The 8,119-nt window shown below is 32.8% G+C and overlaps 1 long non-coding RNA gene across 1 annotated transcript; it reads left to right on the forward strand.

Moving 5' to 3' along the window:
- The first annotated feature begins 1,184 nt into the window (after positions 1-1,184).
- On the forward strand, positions 1,185-6,220 carry LOC143069765 (uncharacterized). The gene is made up of 2 exons (XR_012976492.1): positions 1,185-2,675; positions 5,248-6,220. It is a non-coding gene; the product is annotated as an uncharacterized LOC143069765 (long non-coding RNA).
- The last annotated feature ends 1,899 nt before the right edge of the window (positions 6,221-8,119 follow it).

Consider the following 8,119-nt stretch of genomic DNA (forward strand, 5'->3'; position numbering starts at 1 on the left):
ACAGACCTCTGAAAACAACAGTCTCTCCGATTTTTTAAATGCAAACAACCTGAATTACGTGTACTGCGGAGATGACATCTCCCTTCTGATACCAGAAGTGGAGGGGATTCCTCTTGATGACAAGAGTAAACCCTAGGAAATTATTTGATACCCTCCACTAAAGAGCCGGTAGGGTAGAGATATGTGCCAGAGGGGGACAGTTCCAAGTCCGTTTATTGTCTCCCTGAACCGCCAAATGAATGGGGGTCTTATAAATCCCCATTCACCGCCAAACATTCTCTGCGCTCATTTATCTGGTAGGAAAACCTTAGCAACATCGAATACGAAAGTTTCAATGGCAGCCAGAATATTATTTAGGAAAATGCCAATACCGACTTGTGACAAGTGGCTGCCGTTATGTCTAAATAAATTGTGTTCAGAGGCTTTGATAGCTGGATACCTCGAAATATATTGGCCTTCGGTCTTTATAAATGATCTTACGGCACAATTGACTCTTTTTCTAGCTATTTCCACTAACTTTGGCCTTAATGTTCTATGTCAATAGGGCCTTGGTAAAGTCTGACCATATTATTTTGATGTCAGGTGCCTTTATTCTCAAAATTGAACATTTGATGTTCTCTATTAGCTCTTTTGATTTCATAAATACTAAATCTTTTTTGTTATAACAAAATGTTTGTATGAAGCTAAACAGATGTTATCTGACTAAGTTATAACGTGCTTTACACTCTTAAGAACAAAATGCACGTGATAGTAATCATTCTTAACAGAAAGAGGCGTTACCAAAATGTAAGACAGTGTAAGCGAACACTTTTGATTTATAATACAAACACATAATCCAAAAACAACATACGCCAGTAGCCTCATTAAATTCAATTATCTGATAAACAATAATTGCTATTGTCATGGGCTTGAAAATTTTGGTTCGTCTTTTCCATTACCAAAGGACGCAATAAGTTGAGACTCAAAATGCACAACTGTGCTGATAGAAAGCTCTGTAGCCACAACCCTTTCAAGACAAAGTTAAGTCTTGAAATATATCTCATTTTACTACGATCCCTTTGAGCAGAGAAGAATTTCCATCTATTGAGTATTTCCTCACAAAGACTAAGAATTGGTACAAGAGCGTTATCAGGGTGTTTCTTGACAAAACAAAGCATGTCTCAATGTGCATCTTAAATGTATTCACTAGTAGCACGATTTCAGTCTGAAACGGTCATTTTGGTCTGATCGTATCTTAATTGACTGGATTTACCGCTAGAGGAAAACGTCAAGATTTGTCAGTTCGTTAAGTCTCCATTCGGATCGATAGTCTCATTAGGTAAATTAGTCCCGTTAAGGCATGTCAAGATATTTAAGACTCTATCTTCTAGCGAGCTGTTTAGATCCGTTAAGACCGTGTCAGACCAAAACAGACCATGGATACAAACTGACGTCAAGATGTTGTCAGACCGTGTCCAGTCGTGTTCAGATTTTAATAATTTGGACACAAAACGAGTGAAACTTTCCTATTATTTATCAGGGGTTGCTCCCCTTTCAAGAATAAAATAAAACTGTGAAAGAAGACGATTTTTTTAACTGAAAGTCTACCACGTCCCCTTAATCATGTTATTTAAATAAAACAAATATTCAATTTGAATTCTAACTTCTTCCTATTTAATTATTTAACACTGTTTTATAATTATATAAATTAAAAAAGTAGCTCAAAGTCATACTGCTGCACAAATCGCCGCGAATTGACTAAAAAAAATCAACAGATTGCCGAAATAATATTTGATTATTGAATATAAGCACCTGAACCTTTATATTTAATGGTTTACAAGTGATTGCAATACGTTTTATATGCAATTACAGACTGCCGTACGTGGTGAAGAATTTGTCATTAATTTTTACACCCTTATTTAATAATAACGGATGTCGGCCGTGAACACTTGAAAACGTGATCTTAATATGTTAAATTAAATTTAAGATGTAACTATTTTTAAATATTGTAAATGAATGCATTATCATTTATCTTTTTATGTTACCTATATAAATTGCATTTGAGTAAATTTGAGGCAGGGAAAAAAATATATAGATATATATAACTCTGTCTTTTATCGTTTTCCGTTTATTGTCATGACATTGTCCGTTAACTTTATTTTTGCCAGACTCATGCGTTTGACTTTCCATCTTTATTTTTTAATGTGTCTATAATTCGAGGGCCTTTTGTAAAAAAAAACTACATACCAGAAGCCTTCGTTAAAAAATAAAGTTTGAATATTATAGCAGAAAAAGGCTTATAAATTCATTCAAATTAATATTTGAAATAGGATAAATAATCAAGAAAATGTTTATAAATACGTCAGACACTGTACTTAAAGTACATTTAAAGACCAGGTTACATATATATTACATGCATACAGCATAATAAAGCTGGTTTAATTTGAATGACTATCCATTAGGGACATTTTTCGACGATAATTAATCAAATCTGACAAGTTTAATTAAAAACGGAAAATAATTCTTCGCCCGTAAACGATTTAACGTTACCGTACCCTCTTTATTTTTGTTGCATTCATGTCGCATGTGTGTCGGCAGTGTCAGCGCTTCTAATAGCTAACTTATTTTACACAAAATCGTTGACATGGTAGAAGGAAACTATAGTACAATATAAGCTGAGCTGGAAATTGCAATTGGTGAGTAGAAATGAATATTTTAATACATGTCTATCAGAATAATCATTGATCATGGATCATCACCCAAGAGTAAGGCCCCTCATGGGGGGGTCCTAGTAATCACATAATCACCATTTTTTTGCCAATATAATCACATAATCATTAAATATTTGCTTATCTTTAGTAATCAAATAATCATAAACTAAAAATACAGTCCGAGGTAATCAAATAATCATGAAATATTTGGCTTAATAATCAAATAATCATTAAAAAAACGGCCAAGTAATCACATAATCAAAAACCCAATGAGGGCCCTCAAGAGTTTGAAGGAAAATTTTTCACATTTGTTAAATTTGTGCATACAGGTATGAATCGACGTTCCAATACTCCACACTCTTGGATAGTAGCCTGTTCAAAGGCAAAGTAAGAATTTGGGCTTGTTAAAAAATTGTTCCTGTGATTGGACCCCCCCCCCCCCTTTTTTCATGTTTTTTGGAAGATCAATGCATGATTTAAAAAAGTTACATATAAACAAGTATGGTTTAAACCCCCTTTTAAAAATGGCTGGATCCACCCCTGTTTATTGCCTAACATGCATTGACATGTGGGGTATTCACAATGGTATGGTTGTGCGGGATGGCCTATAGGCTATACAACAGTTACAAGACCTAAACCCCTGATCGAGTAATCCTACATATTGTATGTTAATGTATTGATAACTGTCACGTCCTAAATTTGCATGAAATATTTGTCACTTTTTTTTATTAACCAATAACCAACCAATCTTCACATGTTACGATGTAGTCCGAGACAAGCTTGTCTGGCAAAACAGCCGTTTGGACATCAGAGTAATCTCGGACTAGTTACGTTTGGACGTCAGAGTAATCTCGGACTAGTTACGACGATGATATACCTATTTATATAGCCACTGGTGGGTGATGTACAATAATTATAATTTGTCACATATGTGTTATGAATACCTTCAACATGTCCAAGGCTTGGGTTTGTATATATGCAATAACCTCAAAATTGCCCGGGGCAAAAAAAAGAGTATATTGATATTGTGCCCTGACATGCCTGATTCCAAATGATGAGACGGCATTGCGTCCTTAACAACAATTTTTAACCAGTCAGGGGACTTACTGAAATAAGTGATTTTTAAATCACTTATTTGAGTAGCAAATTCGAGGTTTTGTCACAAATTGGGATTTTGTAGTTTTTTCAAAATTTTAAACACATAGGTTTAAATAACATCTTTTAATTAGTAAAATTAAAAAATATGAACTTTTTGCTTCTTTTAAGTAGCAAGTTTTATGCCTTTGATGCTATCATTTACCTGAAAATTCTATTTTAGTTGAAAAAATGCTATAATAATGGCTTTACATAATGAACTGATACTTTCTTAAAAGATTTTTCACAGCAGTGGGAGTATTTTTCCTGTGAAGTTCAAGGTTTCATCTTTCAGATTATGTAATAAAATTCTACTGTTCGCGATAAAAATTTCACTGTTCGGGGGTGTTGAAATTAGTGGGGGTTATTAAAAGAATGATACTTAAAGAAGTGATTTTTGGGAAGGAAATTAAGGTCTGATACTTAAACAAGTGATTTTTATGTCATTATCCTAGATTCAGTACAAGGTCATCACCTGAAATGACCTGGTCATCCTAGACAACACAGATGTTGGTTCTGATAAGTTTAGAAACATAATTAGTCCCTGGATCATTAGTATTCTATATTTAAAGCTACACTAATATTAAATCACTTCTTCTAGTGATTTATTTGTACTACTTAAATAGGTGATTATTAAAGAAAGACAACTCTAACTTCCAACCTTTATGGAAATAATGTTACTTGAATCAGTGATTTAGAAAATCACTTGTTTAAGTAAGTCCCCTGACTGTTAACACTTTTCATCTTTTGTGATAAGAAATTTAAGATTTTACCGGGTATGATTCATTATTTTGTTATAAATGATTTGTTATGCTCTTAATTTTGTAGAACTTAAATATATGTTATAACAAGAAAAAGAAATTATGTTGAAATTTTTATTTTTATCTTTTGTATATTATTCACTGTCATGACTGTCATGACTAAATAAAAATTAGATCCCACGCATGCACGGCATAGTTAAATAAGTGCCCGACACGTTATCATCAGTATGTTGATGGATTATAAAGAAGAAGAAGAAGAATCTTATAAATACTATTTGCTTTGTCACCATGTCACGTTGGTAGTAATATTCAACATTGTTCAATAAATTCTATTTTAAAATAAAAAAGTAATATAAATTGATCACAACAAGTATAGTGCTATAGCCTCTATTAGACAGTAACCCTTCAATGAAGTATACACCTAAGAAAACATTGATGTAGAAAGAGAGAACATTTTGTTTTAGAAATAGAACCTCAAAAAAGGGTTTTATTCTTCTTCTCATATAAGGGACTTATCAATTAAATTGTATAAGTCATAAATTCATTTCTTTACATCATTAAACTTTGTTGTCAAGCAACTTATGATTGCTAGTTTTTCTTGTAGATAAATACAAGTTTATATATAATAAATACTTTATTCTTAATGTATATTTTTTTTGTAGATAAGATATCACATTGGTTTGAGCATGATTCCCAGCCAGATTATGAAGCGGCATATATCATGTATATCAATGTATATATATAGGAAATATATAGTGTCACTAAGTTACTCTCATATGGTACCTCATTTGTACCTGTAGCTATAAATTGTGAAATGGTGGATTCATTCATAATTTTGTGTTCCTTATTGGTTTGGAAATAACGTTGATAGAGCTAACAGCATTATGTCATGATGTACAGTTGATGGGATGATCTGATTGGACAAAAAGAGAATTGTGAATTGAACAAATAGCAAACTTACAATTCATAGAAAAAATGTAGGAAATACAATGTACTACATTACTTGGTGACAGAGCATACCTTTGATATATATATATATATATATATATTTGAAATAAGTAATATTAACAATTTGAAATAAAGAGAATTTAAAGTTTTCTAGGAATATTAGTAGTGCATCATATCTTAATTCCATGATTATCTTGGATAGTTATATCATTAAGAATAGAAAATTGGAATAATGGAAATTTCTAGTTTCAGTGAATATATATCAATCATTGTCAATACTAAAAGTGCAGCATCATGATCATACATCATCTGATTCACCTTGGATAATTATTCATTTAAAATAAGAATTTGGATATAATAAGAGTTTCTATGCTGCCATTGCTATTGTTGGCTACATGTACCACCAGGGAGTGTTAAACCTCCTTTACTTTCCATGAGGGTCTGTCACGGTCCATCACTATTGGTTAGTGTCATATATATGCATGATGATGGAAGTTTTTACCAACCTAGACAAGCTTTACAGCCCTGGCATGGTTGTTGGTTAGAGTCGAATGACAGCTTGCTGTATAGTTATAATAGTCTGAATGTATCTACATGTATTTTAATAATCTTCTAAATTACTGTTCATTCTGAAACTGGCATTTTATAATAGTAGTCAAACATATTAAACAATACATGTACTTCAAAGTATCATTTTATTTTGTCTCGCCTTACACAAAAGTCATGAAAGTTGGTTGTATACAAGAAATTTGTATTACAGTCTTGGGGTGATGATGTAAGCTATTTTATAGAGCTTTACATTTTAAAAGCTAAAAGAGCTGGATGTTTCTTGTCTTGTATTCAGATGCTAGTAGCTAATTAATATGTTATGATGTTTCAGTTTGCCATTATATGTACATTGCACCTGACCCCATTTTCATGGTTCAATAACTGCATGTAAAATATACTGTTACTTAATCAATGAAATGCTCTCTTATACTGTATATTTTATATATGTAATTGGATACATTTTATTGTATATGAGTATCTTGAAAGATCTACTTGTCTATCAGATTGGGTTGACCTGACCTTGACCTTCATGGATAATTTAAGTGATTAATAAAATTGAGAATGGAAATGGGGAATGTGTCAAAGAGACAACAACCCGACCAAATAAAAAACAACAGCAGAGGGTCACCAACAGGTCTTCAATGTAGCGAGAAATTCCCGCACCCGGAGGCGTCCTTCAGCTGGCCCCTAAACAAATATATACTAGTCCAGTGATAATGAATGCCATACTAATTTCCAAATTGTACACAAGAAACTAAAATTAAAATAATACAAGACCAACAAAGGCCAGAGGCTCCTGACTTGGGACAGGCGCAAAAATGCGGCGGGGTTAAACATGTTTGTGAGATCTCAACCCTTATTTCAGTTTGATACAATGTTAACATGGTTAGGTTTATTTCTCAGTTTATACTTCCTAATAAAATTGACACTGGAAATGGGGAATGTGCCAAAAAAGACAACAACCCAACTTCAGAGCAGACAATAGCCGAAGGTCATCAATGTTTCTCATAAGCTATAAGCTACATTGTACATGTATAGGATCACTACTTTTGGCATAATTATGGAATAAATGTAAGTTGTACATGTTTGACATTTTTGAATGGCTTATTTCATCTGACAATGACACCATTTTCATGGTTTTTATGTTTAGTCTTTTTCTCTGTTTCTATGGTTACTATAAACGTTTTACCATAAATTTGGGGTATGGAAGAACTGTGAAATTCAAAAATTCATGAAATTCATGAAATTATCTGTCATATATCTGTCTGGCATGGTTATTTCGACTGGACTTCATTTTAATGGATTATTGATAATGTAAAGTTTATGTGATACTTATAGACTAGTAAAATCTTCTTATTACAGAATTTCAATAAAAAGATCATGAATAAGGCCACATTTAAAAGAATGTCTGTTTCCCATCCCAGGGGGCTTATTTTTTACCTGGGTGTGGGGAGGGGAAACAAACAATTTTTATTTTAGCCTAAGGAGATATGGTGAGACGACTATCAACCATTTAAATCATGTAGTCACTATATAATAGGTCACTGCACACCCTTCAACAATGACCAAAAACTAAAACTTTATAATGAGCACCCTATAAAAGGTTCAGCCTGTAATGAGGCATCTGACACAGTTAATGTAAAATATTCAGACGAGAAACCCAACAGTGATGACAATTTGATTTATTATACCATACCCTCCCCCCTCCCTTGAAGTTAAATGTCTAATCCCTTGGTGTACTGATATGAATAGTATTTTACTGGAAATGTTTCGGAAAATAGATATTGATGCTAACGTAAATATTTTATCCAATAAAAAGACAGGAAATAAGTCGGTGAACCAAAAAGTTCAAATCTAATTGAAAATTAAAGTGCCCATGAACTCACTGATCATGCACGAGTGATTCTATTCATAAAAAGTGTCCGTGTAACAATTAAGAAGAGTCTGTGTATCATTGAAAAAGAGTCTGTGTAACACCCCTTAATGTACTGTTTTTCTATAGCTCTGCAAGGGGGGGGTCAAAGTCGTTCAAAGGTC

This window comes from Mytilus galloprovincialis, chromosome 3, assembly GCF_965363235.1.
Source record: "Mytilus galloprovincialis chromosome 3, xbMytGall1.hap1.1, whole genome shotgun sequence".
In the NCBI taxonomy this organism is placed as follows: domain Eukaryota; kingdom Metazoa; phylum Mollusca; class Bivalvia; order Mytilida; family Mytilidae; genus Mytilus; species Mytilus galloprovincialis.